This window comes from Ambystoma mexicanum, chromosome 9 (genome assembly GCF_040938575.1).
Source record: "Ambystoma mexicanum isolate Mex_15411 chromosome 9, UKY_AmexF1_1, whole genome shotgun sequence".
In the NCBI taxonomy this organism is placed as follows: Eukaryota; Metazoa; Chordata; class Amphibia; order Caudata; family Ambystomatidae; genus Ambystoma; species Ambystoma mexicanum.
In genome coordinates, this window is record NC_090931.1 from 470,198,155 (window position 1) to 470,225,176 (window position 27,022).

The following is a 27,022-nucleotide window of genomic DNA, read 5'->3' on the forward strand; positions in this document are numbered from 1 at the left end:
AATTTGGTCCGCGTTGTTCTTCTTCAATCATTGTTAATGATGATTACCTTGTTGGAATTGGTTTCCGGACCTAAATCGACCAGGAGAACCACGTGTCTTGTTTCCATTGTGTTTTGCAGCAGGATACGCTAAAGATTTCCGCAGATTAGCACATTGGATGTCTAATCCTACCGTTTTTTCACGAGCATTGTTCTCCAAGGTATTTTGTTGCAATTCGTGTTCGGGTTCCAGCGTTAGATCGAAAATTAGTAGGTCTTCTGTAGCTCGTAATAGCATGTTTTTCACAGCTGAAGAGCCAATGTGTAGTAGTACTTGGTCCGAAGTTAACTCAGTTGGGTATTCAATGATTTTTATATCCGTAGCACTGGAATGCATGCAAACAATTTCATGACATTTGCTCTATTTAAGTTGACCTCATTGTCGTCAGATTGGATATTTTGAAGTCGTAGTTTCCAAAATCGGTTGTTATGGGTTTGATTTTTGCCTAAATGTACTCTGGATGTGTAACGGGTTTTTGAGTTTCTTTGATTAGACGTTAATTTTGGATTTAGCTTGGATGCGTGTGGTAACATTGGTCTCTCGGCCGATCTAGTCACTTCTTTTTGTGAGCCAGATCTGCTTGGTTTTTTCCCAGCCAATGTTTTATGTTGTTTCCACGTGCGAGATCTCAAACTTTCTTTGGGATGGGATATATTTATTGGCTCATCTAGGTCATCACCTTCTGCTGAGTATGTGGAAAGATCACATAGATCAATTGTCGAGGCGTTCACAGAACTGTCTCTACTCAGCTCTTCGGAGTCGAGACGCCGACGTTTTGTGGATTGTTTGTTAGGCACATAGTCCTGACCTTTATCTAGATCTTGGTCAGGCACGTCATTTGACTTCTGCTTGGATGTTCCCATTGTGCGGTCGAACAATCGTGGTTTTGTTGGCGTTGTGAGATTCCTTATACATTTTTTCACATTGGGATGCTTTGGCTTTGTTTGTCTTTTTTTATTTACTTGGAATAGTGGATTGCTTCCTTGCCCTGCCATTCTGATAGAATTTTCTGTCGTGGAAATCGTTTTAGATGACCCAGTAAATATGTTAAATGAGCTCTTTATGATATTGGAAGGCATTGTAAATGACGTGTTCTCGCGATTAGTTGTTGAGGCCAGTAGCATGTGAGCCTCTGCTGTCGATGAAGACTTTTCGGCATCAATTTGCAAGAGGGTTTTTGCATTTGTAGTGACTTCAATGGTTTGATGATGGCTTGTTTCTGGTATCTTGACATCAGTTTTGTCAGCACAGTGTGGATACGACCTTGCTTGAGACTCAGGTTTTTTGCTAGGCGCTGGCAGCGGTTGATTGTCGTGGGGGGGAATTGCCAGTAGCCGTGAGCTTTCAGCTATTGGGGACGTGGTTGCCAAACTAGGACCTTGAGCCTTTAGGATCTTGTTTCCGCTTTGTGAAAGGGACGTTTTTGGCGGATTGTCTCGCGTCGAAAGGGAGTCGTGCCTTTGGATTTTCTTGTCAACCTCTTCAGACTGGTGACGCATCCATTTGACTGCATCCAGCAAACCTTCGGTTAGGTTGTCGTTTTGGCAATGATGTCTTGCAGCCAAATCGCATAACCGTTCCTGCCAACAAGTAGATAGGTCTGCCTGTAATTCAAGTTGTTTTTGTATGAAACTTGTGAAAGATTCGAGTTTTTCCATTTTGTTTGTTAGATTTATAAGCATCGCTCCTTGGTCACTTATTGTCCCATTCAAAGATTTGTACAGTTTGGTGAAGGGTAGTAAGACAATTGAGGAGGCAGCTACAACGTTAGTGTGTAATTGGGTTAGAGTATCAGCAGATAAGATCACTTGTTGCATCGGAGAGTTGGTTCCATTAGATGTTTGATGTGAGTGTTCCATATCAGACTGATCATCTTGAAGTGAAGAGTTTAGGGCTTTTTCAATATTTATTCGGTGTGAACTGTTTGAGTTTTTGGTGCATGGAGTACTGACGTTTGTAGGTGCCGACACTGAATCGTCGAAGGCTGACTGGTTTAGTTTTCATTTTAATTCGATGATTCGTTGAAGGCGGCGAGCTCTTGCAATGGAGCTTGAGTCCTTGCTTGCCAGCTTCGATGTTGGGCTAAATCGCCTTTGGTCTGGGGCCATCAGAGTACTGCCTGATTTGGCCAGGTTGTTTTCACTTGAGTCTTCGGGGCTTGGCATGCATATGCGCTTTGGTTTTCACTTTCCTTTCTCTGAATGGTTTTTCGTGTCTCCATGTTTCCGTAGGTTAGATTTCCTGCGAGGTTACTTCGAGTTGCGGGTGAGTTGTTCCCTTTATATGGTTTTTGGACATCCTTATGTGTTTTTTCGGCTTGTTCTCTGGGTGCATCCAGCACTATGTTCTTGTTATTTTCAATGCTAGGTTTGGTTCCGATTGTGTCTTGTGGCTTTGCATTTGAAGACAGTGTCTCGATTGTGGTTGCATGCCTTGCCGGCAGAGACGATTGTATAGGAACAACAGGGGCGTTTTTACTCAGTATTTGTGTAGATTGATTTTCATTTTCGTCAGAGGTGCCTTTTGGCATAGCACCTTCCTCCTGCTCTTGGGCTTTATGGAAGGGTGTTTCTTGCTCCACGATCGGAACATTGGCAGCATTAATTAGCTCAGCGTCGGTAACCTCGATACCCGGAAAAGGAGGGATGAGATTGCGGAACGGGTCGCCAAGATCACTATTTGTTTTCGTGGACACCTTTGTTTGTGTATTAGATGGATTGAATAAATCAGGCGGCGCTCGCTGGATGGAGTGTTTAAGCGCCGGAGGTAGTATTGTTGCCTGGGTTGTCGCAGTTTTGGGTAAATTTGTACTTGTTTCCTTTTGAATTGCGTTTACTTCAATTGCCAATTGTTGATGATCTTGTAAGGTGAGAGTACTATTGTTTGGAAAGTGATCGTAGGAGTGGCTGTCCGTGCAATTATTTATGTCTAGATTTGCAAGGGGGGGCGATGGACATACGCCATCGTCACATACAACAGGTAAGTCCTTTGACAAGTGTGAAGTATTCGGTTCAGTGGTAGATATTTCCTGCAGATGTGCAGAGAAAGGCCAGGGTGCACTTTTACTTACCTTGCCGCCTCCATCCGCGGGGGCTTTTAAGGCAGTCCATGGATTTGCCATTCTGCGGTAGTCGAGCGTCTTCCTCCGAGTCTGGGGGCCTTCAATGGTTCGCGTCATGTACCCAGTAGCACTTTTTTTCTTTTTTATTTCTTCTCTCGAGCGGTTGCACTAGAAGCCTTGCGGTCGGCAGACGGCAGAAAAGCAGCAAACAGCAGGAGTCTCAGCAGTCGCCCTTAACGCGTCCGGGCTTCACGCCGCAAGGGTTGCTGGGCTCCTGTTTTATGCTCGTGCTTCCTGAATGGGCGGAGCTTGCAAAGTGGGCGGGGCTTCAACCCGCATTGCAGCGGTTTGCTCGCTCGCTTTCAGCCGCCCTCACAGAGAGCGAGGGGCGCGAGGGGAACACGCTGAATGAAGGAGTGTAAGTAGATTTTCCAAGAAGGGTAGACCAGCAGCAGCAACAGCCAAACAGCAGGAGTCTCAGCAGTCGCCCTTAACGCGTCCAGGCTTCACTCCGCGAGGGTTGCTGGGCTCCTGTTTTATGCTCGTGCTTCCTGAATGGGCGGAGCTTGCAAAGTGGGCGGGGTTTCAACCCGCGTTGCAGCGGTTCGCTCGCTCGCTTTCAGCCGCCCTCACAGAGAGCGAGGGGCACGAGGGGAACATGCTGAATGAAGGAGTGTAAGTAGATTTTCCAAGAAGGGTAGACCAGCAGCAGCAACAGCCAAACAGCAGGAGTCTCAGCAGTCGCCCTTAACACGTCCGGGCTTCACCACATCACACATTTTGGTAATTCATTTCCCCACATATTGTACTCCTGATTCTGTTAACACATTATTCACATGCTTCTTGTACTGCTTACCCGTCTTGTACGTCAGGGCATTCCTGGCCAATTTCTCTATCACTCGTCCTTGTTCCTGTGGCCTTTCCTCCTTTTCTGAATTAACCTTGTAGTTAATCGTTTTTCCTCCAGTGCTTTCAATGGGACCCATGCCTTTTTTGGTGTGGGCGTTTTTATACTTTTTGCATCCAGCCTCAGCTCTCTGAACCTGTCCCACTGAAAATGAGACACTGCGTCAGCGACCACATTTGATTCTCCGGCGATATGCCTTGCCCTTATGCACACATTGTTTTTTAGACATTCCAGTGTAATTGCCCTCATTAATTCTAATACCAGCGGGCATGAAGCGCTTCCTTTGTTTAACACGTGTACCACTGCCATGTTGTCTGACCAAACCTTTAACTCTTTCTTATATAGCTCTGTCTCCCAATGCGCACAGTGCTACCCAGATTGGAAACAGCTCCAGCAGTGTGATGTTACTAGTCCATGCTGCCTCCTGCCATGTTACCGGCCACCTTTCTGTACACCACTCTCTATCCAAAATTGCACCAAAACCAAAACCCCTGGCTGCATCCGTAAACAACACCCTCTTCTCCTCGTTTATGGGTGAGCGCCAGATCACTGACCCATTGAATGATTTAAGGAATTTCGCCCCACACCTCCATGTCTTTCTTGATCCCACCACCTATCCTGACTCTGTGGTGGCCCTCTTTGGCCCCTCTTGTTCTCAGCTCAATACTCCTTTGGAATATTTTACCTTGTGGTATGACCCTACCAGCAAAGTTTAGTTTACCCGCTAATGCTTGTAATTCTTTAACGGTCGCTTTGTTTCTCCCTTTCAAGCTCTTGATTGTTTCCAGTAGGTCCGCCACCTTCTCCTCCAGGATCCTGCACACCCCTTCCCTCGAGTCAATTTCTATTCCTAAAAACTGGATTGTTTGTGTTGGGCCCATAGTTTTTTCTTCTGCCAGCGGGAAACCCCACTCCTCTGTTAATGCCATGAATTTGCTCAATGTGGCCCTGCACAGTTCTGACCCCAGTGGCCCTACAAATAAGAAATCGTCCAGGTAGTGGACCACCTTGGCTTCCTCCATCTCCTTTGTGAGAGCCCATTGCAGGAATGAGCTTACTTTTTCAAAATAGGCACATGAGATGGCAAATCCCATGGGGAGGCATCTGTCCATGAAATGCTCACCCTCCCAATGCATACATAGCCATTTCTGTGATTCTTTGTTAACAGGTAGTAGACGAAAAGCATACTTTATATCGGCCTTTGCCATCCATGCCCCCTTTCCTGCTTTCCTGACTACCTCTACTGCATCCTGACAATCCGAGTAAGTCACTGACACCGCATCCTGTGGTATGCCATCATTCACTGATGCCCCTGGGGGGTTTGATAAGTGGTGAATCAATCTGAATTCGCCTATCTCCTTCTTTGGAACCAGACCCAATGGTGAACATATGTATTCACTAAATGGAAAGGCTTTGTAGGGGCCCCTATCCTCCCCAGTTCCACCTCTTTCCTGATTTTCTTGCCCACCAGCTCCTTGTTCTCTAAAGCAGATTTTAGATTTTTTGGGATGTTCTGAGACCCCTGCCCTTTGAATGGAATCTTGAAACCCTCCTGAAAACCTCTCCTGATCTCCTTTGCAGCTTCCTGGTCTGGAAAAACCTGCAGCCACTTCTCCATGTTTTCAATCCTAACTGATGTGGCCCCCTTCTCATCTCCTCTCTTCCGTTTTTTATTCCCCCTGAGGGTGTTTGTCGTTGCCCTGGTGCACTTTGCGGTACTATGTTCTCCCTTACAATTCTCGCACCTGTGGCTGAATTTGCACTTCTTCCCCCAGCTGCATAGTATCCCATTCTCGAAATTTCGACACTGTGCTGCCTCTGTCCTTGTTGCCCCCACATATCCCCTACCACCCCTTTGTGCTGTTGGTGGTATGCTGTTCTGCCAACTCCTCTGTGCACTGTACTGCCTGCTCCGAAAACTCTGATCCCCTACTCTTTCATACCTGTTTTCGTATCTTCTGTTATTATACTTGTAATCGCTTCTATAATCGTTTTGCCAGTATTGCCTTCTCTGTTGTCCTCCCGAACTCTGCTCCCTGGTGTCCCATTTTTCTTTTAATACATTGAATATGTACAGGTTAAAGTTTTCCTCGTCCCACCCTATATCTGGGAAGCAATCCATTTCTTTTCTAAATTCGTGATCGTACTCTTTCCATGCTTCCCCACCAAATGCTTTGTATACCTTCAATACTCTCTGCTGGTATGTAACCAAAGACACCCCATCCTCCGGGTATTTTTGCAGTAATAGTGAACATTATTTGAAAAGCCGCCACCCAGTTATCAAAATTATTTGCTACTGTTACTCTCGTTAATAAGCCTTTCTCATCTTCTTTCATGTCCTCTATTGATACATTCATACCTCTCTTTTGGCATTCTAGAAGTGAAAAAATGTCTATAAACTCCTTTCTCCATATTTTTTTCTTCACTTTGTCGTTAATGTACCATGCCTGTGCCTTCATTGATCGGCCTTGTGCGTTTTTACCAATCGTGGGCCTGCCATATTTTGTCATAGCCGGCTCACCCTCCTTTCCTCCTGTGCTTGTGGGCGGTCCTACGGGGACTGCCCCTTGTGGGATTGCCCCCGGTATTGGAATAAGGGTAGGCCCTGCGGGCGTTACGGGTGGGCTGGGAATAATCCCCTGGGGACTGGACCCCGGCGGGACGCCTTGTGGACCAGGAGCGGCTGGTATCCCCTGTGGCGTGGGGATCCCATTGTCTATTGTACCTGGCCCTCCTGCCCCTTGACCGTCACCTGCACCCTCTACCCCTGCGCCCTTCCGCTTATCCTTGCTCACTACTCCCTTCCATTTCACCCATGCCTGCAAGTGGTCCCTCTCCTCGTCCTCGCTGCTTTCTGTTTCTGATGTGACAACCCCTTGTTCCTCCCCGCGCTTTTTGTGCTTCCTCCCCTTTACACCTCGGGTTCTGGGCGACTTACCCTGAACTGTGATGCAAGTTTTCAACATTTTAACAATTTTTCTCCCAAGTTTATTATCATTTTTTACAGTACCTTTTTTGTTTTCTTTTCTTTGCCTCTTCCTTGGTGCCTCCAGCTGCTCCTGGGACCTTCTTGGCTCCTCTCTCATCCTCTTCTGCCCTTGCGGTACTGCATCCTCTTCTTCGCTGCCGCTGGACTCCTCTATCAGCAATGGCGACATTACACTTGCCCTTTTCTTCCTTGTGCATTACTTCCAGCACCCATTGTGCTCCATATTCTTTTTCTGCCTTTTTGGCCCATTCGCTGAATTCCTGTGCTCTCCTTGCTCTTTCCTCTGCCATTCTTTGAGAATCTTCTTTTTCAGTGTTTGTCAAAGTTTGGATTGTTGTGTTTGTGTTTCTTTTCCTTCCTCCAGATTCCTAGTTACTTTTTTACTCCAGGCCCCTTTCTGTCCCAGCTGCTCCTGTGTTGCTGTCCCTCTCCAAACTGCTTTTGTTTTGCTGCCAGGTATGCCTTTAAAATCTTTTTCAGGTCCTTCTCCCGATTCCCAGGCAACTTCCCTTTTACTGCTGTGTGCCCGTGACCTCTTTGCATGTGTTTTTCGTGTATGCAATGCACTGGACCGTCCTGGTGCTCTCCTCTTCCTCCTGTCTCCGGGGCTGTGCTTCTTTTCGCCTGCCCCTTTAAGAGAATGCCCCGTGTTACGTTCCTGTCCCTTTAATAGTATGTCAGCCTGTCCTTTCGAGCATTGCCGCTCCTTTAACGATGTAACGGCCCCACCCCCTTTTCCCCGCTCCTTCCCGCTGTTTATTGTGCGTGCCTTTCTTCGGCGTCTCTGGGCCTCGCTCAGATGGCTCTTGGTCCTGCTGATCTGATTGCAGCCGTGCTTCTAAGCAACTGTTCGGGTACAAGTTGCGGCGACTCCCGCTTGCCGATCAATGGCCCCTCCTTCCGGCTCTTCTGCTCCGTTCGCTTCTGGCCTTTTGAGCCGGACGCTGCACCGCACTGTGCTCTGGAGTCCTCGGGTGCACTCCGCCTTCGTTGGGCCTTCCTGGATCTTCTCTCCGCCGTGCACATTTCTCTGATTTCCTCTGCCGACGTCCCGCTCCTCCTGGCCCTTCCCTCGGCGGGTGGGTGAGTTGGCAGCCGTCCTGAGCGGACCGCTTCTCCTTCCTCCGTCCAGTTCCTTCAGCTTACCCGAACGAGGTGAGTGAAAGTGAACTATTGGGAAAACGAAAAGGGAAAGAAAAAACGTTTCCTTCTCCCCCTTTTCCAGGTCCTAGGAGCTTACCCGAATGAGGTGAGCTCCTTACCTGGTTTGTGCTTCTCTTGCTTTCTGTGGGGGTACTTATACTCCCCTGCACCTTTGTTGTACCTTTAGGGGGCCCGGACTTCCTCCTGCCCCCCCTGTTGCTTTCCTCTCACACCTTTCCCTGTTTGTGTTGTGGTTCCCTGGCAACGCTGGGGTTCGGGGCGCCGCCTGGCTGCCCCTCCTCTTGCTTTTCGCGCCGTCTGTTTCCCCCACCCTGTGCCTAACCCCCCAGGGGCAAAAGCCACCGCAGGCATCAGCGGCTCAAATCAGGGGGGAGAGAGTGGGGTAGGCTGGACATTTCTTTACTCAATCTGCAGCAAAATATGAGATGCCATGTATTTACATGTATTTCCTATAACTAGCGCTTATAAAAGATACACATTTGCTTAAAGCAGCAGTTACAATATTCTAGAAATGTCAACGTATGTGTGCAGCAGCCAAAGCGGATTTACTATGACTGGGTAATGAAAAGCGATGCTGCTCACGGCTCACGCGCTCAGTTTCACCCTAGTTATGACCCTGTCATCGCTCAGCCGTTCATCCATGCCATAATTTCCTACCGCCTTGACAAACATAACTCTTCCGAGTCACCCGCCGCTTCTGATGCCTAATGCATTTCATTCATCATAAAACGTGAAAGCACTTCCTTGTTTTTTATACCCTCCCAATTTCCTGTGCTTCTCCCTCTTGACATACAAATTTCTCATAAGAAATCTGAAATTTCTTATCGGGATATCTGTCAGTTGTCAATGGTACTGCACTTTTCCAATCTCAATGTGATTTCATATGAGGACATCTGTATGTTGTCGGTGGTACTGCACTTTCTCCAATAAAATAAGTTGTGAGGACATGTTCAGGTTGTTGTTCATTGGATAGATGCAGTACCACTAACAACATACAAGTGTCCTTGTAAGATATCAGGTTGATATCAAAACTACAATATATGACAACTATGAGCAAAGCCTGCAAGTATACATACAACCAAGTGATGTCACTCCCTACTTGCGCTGTTGCTCCTTTCCTCCCCTTGCGCTGTCCTTCCTCCCCATTGCGCTGTCCTTCCTCCCCCTTGCGCTGTCCTTCCTCCCCCTTGCGCTGTCCTTCCTCCCCCTTGCGCTGTCCTTCCTCCCCCTTGCGCTGTCCCTCCTCCCCCTTGGGCTGTCCCGCCACCCCCTTGGGCTGTCCCGCCACCCCCTTGCGATGTCCCGCCACCCCCTTGCGATGTCCCGTCTCCCCCTTGCGCTGTCACTCTTTCCCCCCTCCCTTACTCCATTGCACTGCCCCTTCTCCTCCTCTTGCGCTGTCCCTAACCACTCCATTGCACTTTCCCTCCTCATCCCCTTGCGCTGACTCTCCTCCCCTTTGCAGTGCCCCCCTGCGCTTTCCCTCCTCCCCCAGTGCGTTTCTTCCTCCCCCTTGCAATTTCCCTCCTATCCCTTGCAATTTCCCTCTCCGCTTTAGCTGTCCCTCCCTTTGTGCTCGCTGGCCCCCATGCGCTTTCCTTCCTCCTCCCTTGTGCTGTCCCTTCCACTTGCACTGTCCTGCCTCATCCCTTGTGCTGTCCCTACTTCCCCCATCGCCTTACGCTATAATTTCTTCACCCTGTGCTGTCGGTCCTTCCCAATTACACTGCTCCTTCCCGCCTTGCGCTGTTGTTCCTCCGCCTTGTGCTGTTGCTCCTTTCCCCCTTGGGCTGTCGTTCCTCCCCCTCTAGCCGTCACCCCATCCACCTTTGTACTGTCGATCTGCCCCCCCTTTGTGTTGTTGCTCTGCCCCCCTTGCCCTGTCACTCCATCACCCCAGTTGCGCTGTCACCCCTTCCTTAAACTTTTGTGCAATGCTGCTGTGTACTGTTGCTGGCCTAGCTTTCATCTATTGGATTATTTTATTCTCCATTGTGTTGCCATTTATTTATTGCCCCTCGCCCCCTGCAGTGCTTCCCTCACCCGTGGTGTTCCGTTCATTCCCCCATGCTGTCATGTCTTGCTCCCTGGGCTGTCACTCCTCATTCCTTCCCTCTATGCTAAATGGAAAATACAATAAACAACTACAAATGACAAAACTATTGGCATTGCTAATGTTTGTTTTTCCCATGTTCCTAAATAGCTCTGAGGTATCCTGTCAGGACTGGAGCTCCTACCCATGGCCTGTTTACAAAGAGCTGCCACTACTTCACCGACTGTGACGTTATACTGTAATTCTACTTTACTTGGGTCTATATTGATGTCTTCAGAAGAGCCTAATGTATTGTTCTTGTATAATTTCGAGAAATGTTGTATCCAGCCAGAATCTTAAAACATTTGATATAATTTGATCAAGTTGCCCTATACGCAGCAGGCCATAAGGAATAAGCTCCCAAAATAATCTAGTGTCAAGAGATGTTGCAGCCTGTGTCAGTTCCTTCCGCTCTTCTACATCTAAGGTAACTTCCTTACTGTCATAGCATATGATATGATAATTTATTTGTATTGTGCTTGCACAAACGTGTTTCATAGCGCGACATGGCAAGCGAGGGGAAATCGGGGGAGAACAAAACAACAATCTTACTAGGCCCAGTGACATTGAGAACGCGCAAGTGCATGAGAAAGGGAAAGGGGGAAAAGTGCATGGAAGGGGGAGAGTGGAAAGTGCAGAGCAGAGGAGAACAGATAAATAATAATAAATAAAAATAAAAAGATAATAGAGGCAATAAACGGTGGTAGTGCAGCCAGCAAGTGGCAAGTGCTGCGTTTACGGCAGCAGACTGGGTAAATCTGAATAAGTGCAAAAAAAGAAGAAAATGAGAGGCGTGGGGGACTGCATGGGTACAGATACAGTCCACACTGCAAGGGGTGGACAGGAGGAAGTGCAGGAGGGTGGCAGGGTGAGCAGGAACCAGGGTCCAGGGCACAGAGGTTGGCTAGGTGCACAGTGCCAAGAGAGAACAGATCAGCAGGGAAGAGGGGGGGCGAAGGCAGAAGCAAAAAGGAAGGTCTTGAGGTGCTTCTGGAATCGGAGATGGTTCTCCTCAAGTTTTAGAGTGGCCGGGAGGCTGTTCCAGAGGGAGGACCCAGCTGAAGAATGAGATCTACATTACTGTAGCATGTTTGTATTGCTTTCTAGCACCTATGATTTCTACTTTGCTAGACAAGCAGCTAAGTAATCCTCGCAGAGCTACATGATGTTACGCTTACCTTGCCTCTGTGGGAGCGCCAGGAGCCTCGGGACTGGTGCTGCGACTGGACATGGTCTGTGTTGCCCATGTGGCTGGCTGCACCTGTTTATTAACTTGTTAGGCTCTCTGTCCTGCTACCACGTGCAACCAAGGCAGAATAACACGAAGCACGGATTCCTCTCTGGGTGTGGCTTATATAGCCAGCCACTCCCAGTAACATGACAGATACCCACACTTAGGCTCTATGGCTCACCGAACAGCCATCTTGGGAGAGCTAGGAAGTCGCCAGCCTCCAGAAAAGCGCCACTTGCGCCAAGCATAAAGCCAAACTGTTGTGCCCCATGGACCCTGGATTTGCTGGCACCAGGATATGAGAATGACCTGGCAGCCCTAGCCTGCAGTATGAGGTGGTGTCTTTGCAAGGAGGCATTGGCGATCATGACACATGATGAATCAAACCAAGCCATGTTTGGTTGTTTGTCTTTTTTTCCTGTCTAAAGAAAGCATCCAAAACCTTTGACTTGAGTTCTAAACAGATGTGGGGTACTGACTCAGAATGGGTAGAGCTATAGGATAGAAATAATGAGAGAATAGTTGCATCTGAGTAGTTTTTCTTGAGTCACTTCTCCATTCATTTTCTTCTATCTAATCAATCTCTCAAAATTATCTAACAATGCGTCATCGGCATGGGGAAAAGATACTGAGGAAGAAGCAGAAACAAACATTGGCCTCTCAGGCCTCACATCCTTGTTCTCCTGGCCCTCTTTTTTTCCTCTTTTCAGGAAAGTCCTTCCTTTGTGTTTGGGCCACGTTAGTCATAATTCCTCTTGGCTTCTTCATCTCAGTATTTGTCAAATGAGTATTCTTTATGACTCCTTTGCTCTTACTCGTCTCACTACTGAATTGATTCTTTTCCCCTGTCATTATATCACAGTAACGTATGTAAGAGGAGTTTAGAGGTTTATAAAGTAATGATGTTACATTGATGTTACATTAGGTTTTGGAGAGAGTATGAAGGGAGTTCCTCAGCAGAGTCCTTATTCAAAAGAGGGGAGTCTCTCCCTGTGAGGTCCCGCTTACTGCCACCCCTATGGGGACTGTTGCGTAGCAGGCTCACCTTCCTAGTCTCACAGGAAGGAGCTCCCATCTTGTGGAAAGTGACTATATCCCTCGATTTGTTGCAGCGCACACACTCACAGTGGTGGCCATCTCCAAATGCAGTTGAATTCCCAAGAGAAGGCACACACGAACACCTTCTGCAAAAAATTGCAGTTATTTATGAGAAACTGCAACAATTTTAGGTTACAGTTATATATTAACATATAAAGGTATGTAATATTTTTTATCTTGTTAAAAGAAATACATTGTTTTATTGGAATGTTAAAACATTCTATTGTTTTGTAAGGGATATTATAAAACTTATTTTGTTTAAAACTCTGTTAATGCTAATTACCAATATTTAAATTTTAAGCTATAATTATTATTGTTCTTTTTTGTAACCAAGACAAATGCATTGCCCCTGAGCTATTCTTCCCCCCTCTCTCCGTTTCACCACAAATGGAAGCACAGATATGCTTTTGGTGCATTTCCTATTTCTCTGTGGTTTGCTTTAAGGTCCCATGCTTGACATATTGCAATCAACCTGTAATGTTAGCTTCCAGATTGCCACCACTGATGCCCAGTAATAAAATACATTTGCCATTATAAATCAATGTTCTGAAGTTGAAACCAGAATGAATCAAAAGGAAAAATACCTTTTCATTTCTGATACATGTTTTAACCCTACACCCGTTTTCATATTTTTTGATGTAAATGTTGATATTTCTCTTGATTTGACATTTCTCCTGTTGCTATTCCATTGTTTACCATGTTCTTTCATATTCATTACTGTAACTGTGGTTTTGCCAACATATAATGCTAGATATAAACGCAGTCTGAAGATGGCCACTCTGTACTCTTCTTGATGTGAGAAAAAATCACTATGCCAAGAAATGGGAAAGTGTGGCAGCTTCTTACAGAGCTCTCGATTGGCTAAAATTACGTTAAAGAAGCCCTCATTAAGTGAAGGGCCAGGATGCCTGCCTGGTGTCGTTGGACTCAGAGAAGGCCTTCGACAAGATCGAATGGTCCTTCATGATGCAGGTCCTGATGAAGATGAGGATGGGGCTGGGGACAAACTTCCTGAGATGGGTGTCGGAACTATACAATAAACCCCGGGCCAGGGTCCAGGTTAACAGGAGTCTCACAGAGATTTTCATGCTAACAAGAGTCACAAGACAGGGATGTCTCCTCTCTCTATTACTTAACACTCTGGTAATGGAGCTACTGGCAATTGCGATTTAGACAAATGGGCAAATTAGGGGCACAGTAAGGGGGGGGCAATAAAGTGCAAACTCTCGCTTTTTGCAGACTATAAATTGGCCTACCTCACCAACATACAGCACTCCCTCCCGGCACGCATGACCCATATCTCAGAGTATGGCTGTCTCTCGGGGGTCAAGATCAATGTAGGAAAATCCTTTATAATGCCTATACTCAAGCAGAGCCACCTCTTTGATTTGAAAAAGATACCAGGGCATGCGGGTTGACTAAAAGAGCATAAAATACTAGGTCATTCAGGTGACTAGGGACCTAAACAAGATGTTACAGGCAATTATGACCCCCTCGGAGCATAACTGACTTGAAGAGATGGGACACCCTCATACTGACCTGGTATTGTAGAATGACCTCAATAAAGATGAACGTCCTTCCCAGGCTGCTGTATCTGTTTGCAGCTATCCTGGGGCAGCTTCTGGAGATGTTCTTCCTAGAAGTAACAGGAGACCTCTGAAGATTTATCTGGAAAAATAAGACACCTAGGGTAAAAATGGCGACCCTGACACTACCACAGGATAAGAGGGAAATTTGGGTTCCCTGATATCTGCCTGTACAAGGAAGCCGAATTTAGGGTGATGCTCGAACACATGAGGGATGGCCTGAGGCCTATTGGACTTAACCGGAAGACCTGGTGGCACACCCGTTGAAGGTGCAGGACTCTGGTGGTTTCTGGTCAGTCTGGCATGAATCCAAGGGCACTGAGGGTCTTACGACATGGCCCTCTCCTGTGTCCTCCATATGGGGTCCCCCATTTGATTTTGGACACCAGGGTCTAGCCCTCTCACAGAAATGTTCAGATATGGGCCTGGAACGGGTAGGACAACTATTTAAGGAAAGGGTCTTACTGGACTGGGTAAACACCCAGGAGGTCTTGGGGAGGGTCTCCATTTCAGTGTTTAAATATCTCCGCAACAAGGGTAGATTAACAGATCCAAAGGGAGGAAGATCAGTAGGGAGAGAGTTCAGGGCAATGGAAAAGGTCACTGGCCTATCGACAATGAGAAACTATGCAAGCTGTATAAAGCTATGAATGAGACGTGTCGACAGGGGAGACAAACCTTCCAGACGTACTGGGTAGACTTGGTGGGGGAAGTGATCTCTGAGGAGTACTGTGCACAAATTTACAAAGTCGCCTTTCAGGGTAGCCGGTTCACCTCCATGATAGAACATAACTTTGATGGGATGGCACAGGGATCCCCTGAGGTTGTCCAAGATGTTTGCGGGAACCTCCCCCATGTGCCCCAGGGGTTGTGGGCAGCGGGGTTCCTGTCCCAACTATGGTGGTGGTGTCCCAAGGTGCAAGTGTTTTGGAAGAAGGTGCTGAGCTGGTTGGAAGAGATCACGTGAATTCAGTTGGGCCTAGACCCATTGCAGATTCTTTTGGGGATCCCACAGAAGGTAAGGGACGAATGCAGGCTCCCCAAGATGGGGGAAGCAATGTTGAGAGCAGGGCATTTGGCCATACATAGCTGGAAAAGTGAAACGCTTCTGTCAAAAGAAGTATGGGAGGGGAAAGTACACAATAGGATGATAATGGAGAGGATGACGGCGGCAGTGAACGATGGGATGAGTGAATGAATTTCAAGTAGAGTGGACTGCTTTGTTGCTCAAGTGGGGACTGGATGAAAGGAACATTGGGGGCCGAGTAAGCACAGAAGTGGACTTTGAACCAGGGAAGAGAGGGGAGAAGCACCAGAAGAAGCCAACGAAGGTAGAACACAGACACAATGGGGATGGAACCTCAGGTAACACTGGAATATCGTGAACGGTAACAGTAGGACTCGTAATGAGGCCGATAGATGCACTGAAATGAAAAAATAGCGGTTTGGCAGTTTAATACCTCAAGCATTCCAAGTTGTTATGGCAACGGCATGTTTGTATTCCCAATAGTGACTGGCCAATCCTTTTGCCATCTCGACCTCTCCAGTTCCCGACCACACTCTCTGTAAGGCTCTAGCCTCTCACTTCTCCGCTAAAACTCAGGACATCCTGTCCTCTATCTCCTCTTTCTCTCCGTCAGCCCCCCTTTGACAATACCTCCCTCTCCTCCTCCTTTCTCCTCTTTCTCACTGACAACACCTGATGAGGTTTCTAGACAAGTCCGATCTATGAAAGTGCCATCCGAACAGGTGCTCTCCTGCTCCCCCAGAGCCATCAGGGACCATATTGTCACCCTTGCTCCAGCTTTGACTGATTTCTGTAATCACTCTTTCGCCACTGGAACTTCCCCTCTCCCCTTAAGCACTCCCTTGTGCACCCCCTCCTCAAGAAGCTGCCTGCCGATCCTACCTGCCCGGCAAACTATCACCCAATCGCCATCACCCCTATCCTGGGCAAACTCTTGGAAAAGCTGGCCATCTCCCAGCTTACTCTGCACAGTGAATCTGTTGGTTGTCTCCATGGCCATCATTCTGGCTTCAGAGCTGCCAGAGGCACAGATACTGCTCTCCTGAACACATGTGAAGATCTCTCTAACCTTGATTCCAGCATTCCTTCTGTCCTCATCCTCCTTGATCTGTCCTCTGATTTCGACACGCTTAACCACGCCATTGTGATCAATTGACTCAGAGAGAACCTGGGCATCATGCATCAGGCCCTCAAGTGGCTGTCTTCCATCCGCTTGGACCGCCCGCGTCCAGGTCCAACTTGGTCCCTTTCTCTCTGCCACCTCTCGCTTTACCTGTGGCGTTCCCCAGGGCTCTGTCCTCTCACCCTGGTTTTTCAACCACTACTTGGCACCTTTAGCCCACCTGATCTCTACCTTCTCATCCAACTTTGTGTTATGCGGATGACACTCAGCTTTTCTTCAGGCTCCCCTCAGCCTCTTCTCCTCTCTTGCTCATTCCTGACTGTCTATCTGCGATTTAGGGTTGGTGTGCCTCCAACATTTTCTGCCTTAATCCCAGTATGCCAGTAAAACAGAGATTCTTCTCATTGGGACCCCTGCCCCTGCTTTTCCTCTCTCACTCTGGCCGCCTGCCTTGGGCCCTCTTCCTTCGCCTTCCTCCGAGGCATAAAACCTGGTGTCATCTTCCACTCCACTCTCTCTTTCTTGCCTCACATCTCAGATGTCGGCAAGAAGTCCCACTACCAGCTGCACCTCCTCAAAGGGACTCTTCCTTTTTTCACTTTCCCCCAGAAGCTCACCGTCTCCAGATCCCTGATTCTCCCTAGGCTGGACTACTGCAACAATTTCTTTCTCAATCTGCCTTCCTCTACTCTCTGCCCTCTGCAATGAATCCAGAACAGGCTTCAAGACTTATCCTTGGCCACAAGCCCAGGGACCGTATCTCTACAGCCCTGAAATCTCTCTACTGGCTCTCGGTGACTGCAAGGATCAAGTTCAAGACCCTTTGCATTGTCCACAAGGCTTTCTGGGGCAGGGTCCGGGGCCCGCACTACATCCAACACACTCTTCCAAAATACCTTCCTTCTCGAGCCCTTCGCTCAGCTGTCTCCAACTCTCTAAGGGTTAGACGCTTCTCCAGGCAGAGAGTGGGGGGTGGATTTCCCTCCTCTGCAGGTGCCGCACTCTGGAATGTCCTCCCTGCCCTCTAAAACTTGATCCGGAACCACCTGAAGTTCCGGAAGCTGCTGAAAACGTTCCTCTTTCTCTCGCTTTCTCTTCCTATTCCTCCCCTGCTGACCTACCTGGCTGCTGTACCAAATGCTTGCTTGGCTACCCTCAGAGTCTCACTGGGTAACATGCCTTTTCTTGATCAGTCACCCTTGCACTGCCTCCGGGCCTGCCACGTACTTAGGGGATGTAACTGTAACCCTACAGTCCCTTGTTATCCTTGCACTACCCAAAGCCGCGCTGCCCTGGCTGCACTTACACAGAGCATTGCTGCCCTGTTTTACCATCCATCTCCCTTGCACTTCCTCCCCTTCCTTTCCCCTTGCACTTTTCGTTCTCACACTTGCACGATCTGCATGACACAAGGTCTTGTAAGATTGTCTGTCTTTTCCCCCCTCTGTCTTCCCTCCCTTGTCTTGCCTAGAAACACTTGTGTACAGGCGTGTTATAAATGACTTATCATATCATTCCTCCTCTCTATTTCCTGTATCAATAGTTTTGGCACATATGGTGGCGTAATTTCCATCAAAATGCATAAATGAAAAATACAGTCAACCTCGAGCAACAGAGCATTGGGATTACTATAAAAATCCTGCAACACCTTGATATTTTTGATCGACTCCTAGGTAGAAATTAAAACACAAATATAGACATAGAAGAATTTCTGCGATATTCTACAAATGGGTATTTGCTTGGTGCATTTGGATGCCTGCCATTTAAAGTTCTCATGCCCCAATCTCTAAGCCAGATTTAAAGCTGTAATCCATTTGAGCATATTCTTATATCCATCATTTTGCGGCAAGGAATATTCAATACTTTGTCATCTGTCTCATCTAGAAGGTCATAAGTGTGCCCATTCCTGAGTTTTAGCATTAAAATCACCCCCAAAAATGGTCCAACATGGCCTTTTCATTGAAGGATTTAGTAAGCCTTGCATGACCTGCTGTAATTCCCACGAAAGCCATCTGATTTCAGCGGACTATTATAAAAGTTCCACACTTAAACACTTGGATCCCCATTAGGGTTGGTCAGCATTATAAACTGTAAATCCTCAGACTTGTTGGGGACCACTGTGCTATGTGGAATTAATACAGACTTATCTGGTATTGCTGTTCCCCCAATGTGCCTACCTTTTGCTTTTTTAGAAGCCATAACTTGATGGGTAACAAAACCATCTAAAATAATATCGGCACATGTCTGTCTCCTGCAGGAAGATAATTTAATTAATTAAAGTAGCAATAGGTAGCCCCTGGAAGACACATCATGCTAGTTGGGGATTTAAATTCAGACCGCATAAGCTTTGAAAACGCTGCAGACTCTGAGACTTTAAGTGCTCTGAATAATTGCAAGTGGAGGAATGACGGTAAATGGGTTTTGACCATTGGTCGAAGTGGACGGGAGCGGTGCTCCTGTACTTTTTTGAATTAAGTTTTACCGTTCCTATACTTTTATTTTAAAAGGAAAACTTTCCGGAACGGTTTCGTTTTAAAATAAAAGTGTAGGAAGAGGTTGGAACTTGCACTTTCAGTGCACTACACAGGACGTTTCCTTAAAGAGCAGGCACTTGTGTTTTGGGGTTTTATTGTGCATGGGAGGGGGTGCGGCGATGGGGTTTGTGGGGAGCGGTGCAAGCCAGTAGGGAACATAGTTCCGCTACTTCTGTTTGTACACTTCGACCACTGGTTTTGACACTGGCAGGTCTAGGGCTGTGGTCCCTGAATGAGAGTTTATGTTTTAAAGCCCCGGTTTGCTCTACATGGACAAACAACGTCACAAAACCAATACCAGATTACATCTTTGTGGAGGATGGGATGGGGGCTTGCTGTATAAAATTCAATGTGGACTTTACTTCATATATTGATCATGCTTTGATTGAGGCAGAATTTGACATTTTATGGATCTCTGAGATCCAGTGCGGGGAGTCCCAGAGACCACAATGTTTTATCGAACCTGACGGTCAATGGAGCAGGTACTCATATTTGTTGCAAGTTGGGAAAAGTCTCAAACGTAAACAGCTTTCCAGACAATTACCTTAAATCGACGGATCAGTTCTGGAAATGTAAAACATTCACTCCTAGTGAATTTGATAACTTTATTGGGGCTCCACTACAACAGGGCGAGACTGTGTCTAAGGATTGTTCGAATAGAATCAGGGATAACCATAAACATGTTTATAATATGGTTTTACTCAAGAGAGAGCTGCGAAAAAAATTGCACACGTAAAAAGGTGTGGAAACACTGGTAGCTCTGAAGTGAAACAAGGGCTAAGGAAAATTAGGCAAGCACATCGGAACTGGGTGCGCCAATCAAAAGTAGCAATTGAGCAGTTAGATGAAGAAGCAATGCTAATATTCTTTTAAAGGACAAGAATTCAAAAGCCTTTTGCCAGATTATTAACAGCAGTGAAGCTCCCCAGTCTCTCGCACAAATTAATGGAGTTGCAGAGACTGATTGGGTGGTGTATTTCCGGGCAGGTCTTCGCAGACAACATGGTGTCGAGAGGGGATTTTGAGATTCTGGCCTGGGACTCCGAAGCAGTATTACATATGGACTTTGGGAAAGAAACAATTGTAAGGGTGATGAATTCGATTAGTTCCTTGCGTGCTCCTGGTCACGATGATTTGACTAATCTTGTCTTTAAAGCAGACAGTACGGGTGGTCAAGAACTCTATCCATTCTGTTTGCCAACATACTTGCACGGGAGTCTTTCCGCCCATGTGGTCTTGTGCCTATATTGTGCCAATATTTTAAAGAGGGGACAGAGCTATCCCTGCTAGTTATCGGCCTATAGGACTGCTCGACGCAGATAGTAAGATATTTGCGTCGATCATGCTACATCATCTGGAGGCCTGGGCGGTTGAGACAGGTAGAATTTCTAAATGGCAAACCAGTTTCATGCTTCAAATGGGGACGAAATTGAACAGGTTAGTCATCAATTCAGTTCAAATGGCATGGAGTGTAAAGTATGAAGCAATTTACGGGGCCTCCAACGATTTGACAGCAACCTTCTATGCCTATGATCGAGGGGTGCTTTAGCGGAAATTATCAAGCTGGGCCATTCCTTTTGGTCTCCTCAATTTAATAATTGGTCTCCACTCTAAAACTGAGATTCATATTCGATTGAATAATGATGGGGTCCTATCAAGAACAATCCAACTACCTGGGGGGTGAGACAGGGATGCATGCTCTCATCCTTTTTATTTAATGTAATTCTCGCCGATAACTAGGATGCCCTGTCTTCTGCTTCTCTTATCTCTCCCAAAATGCTACATTTGCGTTATTGTTGGAGTTCGTATGCAGAAGATTTTTTTTCTGTTTGATGCCGCTCAAATTGGTCTTCAACACCTGATCAGTTCCTTTGTATCATATATGGAAGATCACACACTAATTGTGAATCCCTCAAGTTCAAAAATAATAAGATTTTCAAAGAGTAGGAAGAAGTGCATTTTTAAGTGGTTTATAGGGAAAACGGTGGTCTCTAGTGTAGACTCATTGATTTACCTGGGTTTCCCTGTCAATTGGAGATCTCCTTTGAAGAACAGTCTTGTTTAATTGAATGAGTTAACTTCGAAATTGATCATCCAGCTGAACATTATTGACATAAAGTTTGGTAGGTTCTCTTTGAAACCAGTTATAAGATACTATGAGGCTAAAATGATATCTGAGCTCCTGTATGGTATTGAGAACCACCCTTTTGCTACTCTAGACCACTTGACAAGCTTGGAGGGAAGAGTTTGGAAATGTGTGCTAAACTTACTAATGAGTTTTCCAGTAGCAGCAATTCGATATGAATTACGATTAGTCTCTTTAAAATCAAGAGCATATTGGAAAACATTATCGCTCTTCCGAAAGATTTTATGTCCGGTAGACAAATCTTTATTTGTAGATTTTAATACTTTTTATTTCAAGCATTGTTGTAGCAGAATTCAAGCCCTTCAGGAGATGTCATATGTTACTGGATAACATAATCAGCTGTGCAGGCAAGGTAAAGTTACTGTTATACCAACAGCATTGGACAACGACATTGGAAGGATTCCATTCTTATCCATCTTTGGTACATTTGAGGAATAATTATGAAAGGGGGGGCGTGTTAGCCCCGTTCCTGAGTATATACCCAGACAAGTCGACCTGTGCACTTTTCATCCACTTTTGCTGGAACTTACTGTGTTCTAAACATACTGTGATGAAATACAATAGAATTCCAGTGAACCTGAGCTTTTGCAGATTCTGTTAAAAAAAACAGGTGTGTTGGAGACCACCAAACATTGGGTAATGGACTGTAATGTGCACAGAGTATACTTGGGAAAGTTATTTCATCTGTCCACTAGATTGTATTCTGGTGTGATCTGGTACACTTGCTTTGCAAGGAGGACTACCTTGACAGTCATAGGAGTCTCTGGTTTTATTAGAGCACTGAATTTAGAAACGTTTTAAGATGATTGAATCGATTTATGAATTTTAATGTATTTATTCTCTTTATACTTGATGAGAAATGTAATTGTGTATGAAAACGTGAAGTATTGGTTTTTAGATTTGTTATTTTTTAGATTAAATTCTTATTAATAAAATGTATTTTTGTTCATTATATATTATTAAAGTTTGTGTTGTCTCAAACAACAATAATAAAAAACAAAATAATAATAAAGTAGCAATTATTGATGCATTTTCTATTTCTCTTTTGCACCCCACAATATTCCATGAAATGAGTTTCATTGTCGTCAATCGGGCTTGATGGAGTATTGTATCATTCAAGGAATAAAATAAGCAGTGTTGCATTGCAATTTGCATAGCAATTTGCTGTGCAATTCTGTAGGTTTGCTAATTAAATTGACACTTCTATAGCAAAGCTAGTTATTTAAGTTGTCCTCTTCAACGGAAGCACATATCACCCTGCATTCTTCTATTGCCCACGGGGCTCTCTCCATACTCTTTTCTCTTTTCACTGTAAGTTCAAAGGGGCTAATGGAGAGAGAGTGCAGCAGTAATCATCTCCACCACTTATAAGTGTCAAAGGCTTGTGTGGGAGTGCTAAGCAAGATTTCCTGTCTTCAAATCATTGAAACAAGAAGTCATTGGGGTGGTACTTTTTATTAATCTAGCAATATCCTTTCTGGCAAAGACCAGCATGTGTTAACTGTATTTTTTTAAAAGACAGTGTTAGAGATCAAGTGTAAGACTCGGATACATTGGCATTTTCAGTGTTTATCAAAGACTTTTCTTATCAAAAGAAAGAGGGGTTGGGGAAATCCTATCTATCCCTGACTCTAAGAGGGGTTTCCGAGCCTCAACAAAACTAAGGAATGTCTGTGTCAGGATATCTAAAGCAAAAAGAGTTCTCTGTCCTGTGTTCAAACTCCTAAAATGGCCCTCACACACTAAACTCAATATAAGGTGAAATGGAGAATGTCTCCTGACTGAACACCTGCAGCTGCCTTCCAAAGTTCCAAATATAAAGGGATGGCTGTTCCTTGGAGTTTTATCTGTTTACACAACACTTTACAGTTCTTTCTCTGGCCCCCTGATGCCTTTTTCAGAGAGGAATATGGATCTTCCCTTTATGTCCACAATTCAAACAAGCAGTTTTGGTATTTTCTTAAAGTGTTTAACTATGATTGAATTCAGCGCACTTTAGCAGACCGTTATCTGAAAAGACAGCAGCAGCGCAATGCATGCAGTGTTAATTGAATCTGTGTCTGAACTGTCACGATCCATGCCCCTGACCCCCTCAGGTATAACAGCCCCCTGGCAGCAGTGGGGCTAAAGCCCTTCACACTGGCCCCAAGGGCCTTAAAACTCCTTCAGAAACATACATTGAGTCAGTCGGCGCCAGGCTCATTATCAGGAATAAAACAATACCAGTTTTGGACCTTAATCCAACATGGAGGCCTATTACACAGCTCAGTTCTTTAGAACCAAGACATGTGGTCTAGTGTTTTGGGTGTGGATGGGCCTGGAACTACTTGGCCTGGAACTACTTTACCTGGGCTATTTAAACCACACCCAAACAGCAGAACATGCTTCCTGTTATTCTGCACTCCTGCAGCGTAATGCTCACAGTGTCCAGCTCCTGCTCATCTGCTTCTCCGGCGGCCCAATCCTGAAGCCCTACATCCGGATTCCATTAATAACCTGGAAGAACAAGAACAGCATTTGTCGAGCAAGAACACTTACCTGTGAAGTAAGCGGTCTTGAATCCATCTTGCGCTTCGCTTACCTTGCCCATCTCCGGAGTTCGCTGCAACCTGCAAAGGTAAAGAAACAAAGACAACATTAATAACAATTCTTACCTGGGCAAGCAGCGAGTCCTGGCAGCACCCTGCGCTTCTCTTACCTCGCCCATCTCCGGGTTTCACCACAACCGCAAGGGAGACGGAACAAGGTCAGCATTAGCAAAGCGCTTACCTGGGCAAGCAGCGCTTCGATCGCTCATCACTCCGGAAAATCACTGGAACCTGTACAAAGAGAAGAGAACACAGGTTAGCAATTTACACCAATAAACGGTGCAGCGCTCTGCGCATCAATAACTCACTGTGGTGTTCGCCATCAGCGTGGCAACTCCGAGATCGCAACCGTCCCTGTGAAAACAAAAAGAGACATTGGGGGTCATTACGACCCTGGCGCTAAGGGGTTAACGGCGCCCTAAAAGGCTGCGTCGCCGTTAACCCCTTAGCGCCTAATTACGAGGTCCCTTTGCGGGACCCGACCTGAACAGCTGGTCTGGACCAGCCGTTAAAGTAGGGACCCACAAAGGGACCTTTGAGGTAATTACGGTACCACAATTTGCGGTACCATAATTACCGCCTTCCCCAGTCCCATTGAGACCTATGAGGCAAAAATGGGAATGGGGAAGAGCCAATGTTCAATGGGGAATTACCACACCGCCAACCTTGGAATGGGGTGGTAATTCCCCATTGAACATTGGCGGACTCGTTACAACACCGGCAGCAACCATGGTGCTAATAGCGCCATGGGTTACCGCCAGTGTTGTAATGAGGGCCATTGTTAGGGAACAGCGTAGTGGAGCAAGATGCTGAGAAGACAGAAAAACAGAGGGAAAGAAAGAGACAGAATAAAGACGGAAAAGACATTATAACTCACCTGGAAGACAGCAAGCAGAGTCGGAGTCACAGCCTGTCTGGACCCGACATAAGGGCACATGGACCAGTGAAGCAACTAGGTCCACGGAACGCCCGCACCAACCATGAGCCCCTGCACAGAGACGCAGGACGGAGAGTTCAACGCACAAAAACCTAAGGTGAGCAATAACCCCAAGGAATGGGATTTATAACAGAGGGAGGTGGGAGTCCACCCATCACAGAACCAGTATTTTACCCTCCATTCTCCTGTTATCGGCGCTACCCAACGACTGGCACATAACCAAGCAGAGAGGGGTCTGGGATAGTGCTTAGACCTCCATCCAGTATCGTGTGGCACCCCCGTGGATAACAGGTGAGCGTAACATGAACACCCTGGGCAACTGTCATCAGTTGAAGGATCTGCTGAAAGTTACATGTGGAGTACATACATATCGAAGTTTTTGCATGCCTCCACTCCAAGGTCTCTGGTCGTATCCCGAACCCCACCCCCTGCTGTGGTCCTCCTGAGGCAGCCTGTCTCCCCTCCTTCTGTTCTGGACCTTCTGTTATTTTCGGCAATTCGTTGGCCCTTGGGCACATTCTGTTCTTATCAGACTCCTCTGTTGTTGCAAGATGTTAGAACAAAGTTGCAAGTTTGTGGCCTGTTTCACTTAAAGTGTTTTTGATGGCCCTTTATTTACTGTGGCACCTATTATTTCAAGTAATAAACTTCACCGCATGTTTGGGCACATTCTTTTTTTCCTCACACATTTAAACGCATTTCTTCAAAGCAGAACGGTTACGCCTACACGGACCAAAGCAAATTGCTAAAGGGCATCTTTGCCAAGTGGCCCATCCTCACGAGGGCTACCGTTTTCCAACACTGGTTGTTTAGCCAACATCACTTTGCATGCTGGAATTCCTAGTTTGCTTTTTTTATTCCATTAAAGATAATGGTATACGAGTGCAATAATAGAAATTATTGGTGGCTAAAAAGTCAGGACTGGAAAAAGGTGACCCTGGTGCCGGGCCAATTACAACTCTGTAAGACTTCCTAAGATTCTTAAACTGGCACCTTGGATAGGGGTAGGGTGCAACATTATCTGGCTAAATGTCCATGCTTTAAAGTATGAGAACCGATTTCTAGTCATGGCTTCCCCACATGTGTGATCCTAAGCAAATTACCGTGCTTCATGTGACCGGTGTCCCCACTCTGAAACATCTCTAAAAAGGATTAAAAAGCCGAAATGTATTATATTCTCACACATTGAAACAATGTTTACACCCAGTAGTAGCAAAAAGATGTCAAGCGAACTCACAAGGTTCCAGCACGGGACGACGAGAAAGGAGCTATTGACGACTCGTGTCAAGTGCCAGTGTGGGTTCCAGAGGTCACTGTACAATCGTGGCATCAGAAAGTAGTGGTAGAAGGAAGAATGGCATTGGGTCAAAAGAGAGAAAACTGGGAGGGCATAGGCGCAATTGGGTGTGATGCACAGGGGGAAACGGGCGGAGGGTTGCGGCAGAGGGGGCGAGACAGGGGGCTAGAAGGAAACAAGAGTAGAAAAGAGAGAGAGAATAGGGCAGAAGGGCATTATAAAAGAGGAGGGGGAAAAGGGAAGCAATGGGTACACTATGAAAGAGGAAAGGGGGAGACAGAATGGGAGAGGATAACAATTTTAAAATTAGAGCTAAAACGAGAGAAGGCGAATGCGATAAAGATGAAAGACAGAGAGAAAGGACTAAGGGAAGAAGTAGAGAAGAAAGGGAAAAAGAAAAGGAGATTGTGAGAGATTATTACAGTAGGGAGAAGAGAATAGAGAGAGCTGCTCAGGGGAAGACGGGCATATCTAGAAGGAGGTTAAAATGTAGATGGAGCAGTGGGCTGCAACCTTTGTCCAAAACATATGGACAGCCGCATGCTGCAGATTCTCGATGAGAGAGGCAAACATAGAAATGAGGATGAAGATAGAGTGCTATGAAAGGAGGGAGGGGGGAATCAAGCTGAGAAAGAGATGGTGGAATGACTGTTTAAGGGAAAGAATGATAGAAAGTCAGAAGAGGAAAATGAGTAAATGGGGAGAGGCATTATACTGGATACTGCTAGAAAAAGGACAAGAAAACGACAAAGTGAGAAAGAAAGTTGGCTGCTACAGGATTCCTATCTTACCATGTGATCTACAGCTTACACACTGATCGATGCAACTGATGCATTTACCCGCTGAGATATCTCACGGCCAAACTTCGAATATGGGATAAGGCAGTCCACTGGACGAATTTTGGAGACAAACACTGTCGCCCATGCGATGGAACTAGAAAGGTACAGGTTGTGCACCTGAAAACGGATTGTGGTTCCAACTGAAGGCAGGCTGGAGAAGGGGGAGTGTGAAAGAGGCACCCTGCCTCTGGTTCGTGCTTTGTGCCACTAGTCAATAGCCTCGCAGACTAAAGATGGAAAGGGCTTACATTGGGAACCCGGAAACCATGCGTTAAATGTGTTGACGGAAGGAAGAATGACAAGCCTTTATTACGAGAGGAAGGTGGTTACCACATACGCAAAAGCAGAGTCCACGCTAGCTCCT

At 46.2% G+C, this 27,022-nt stretch overlaps 1 protein-coding gene across 2 annotated transcripts in view; it reads left to right on the top strand.

Annotated features, from left to right (window-relative positions):
• The window catches only part of NLK (nemo like kinase), a 1,539,426-nt gene that overhangs the window by 914,704 nt on the left and 597,700 nt on the right, over positions 1 to 27,022 (top strand). The window lies entirely within an intron of this gene.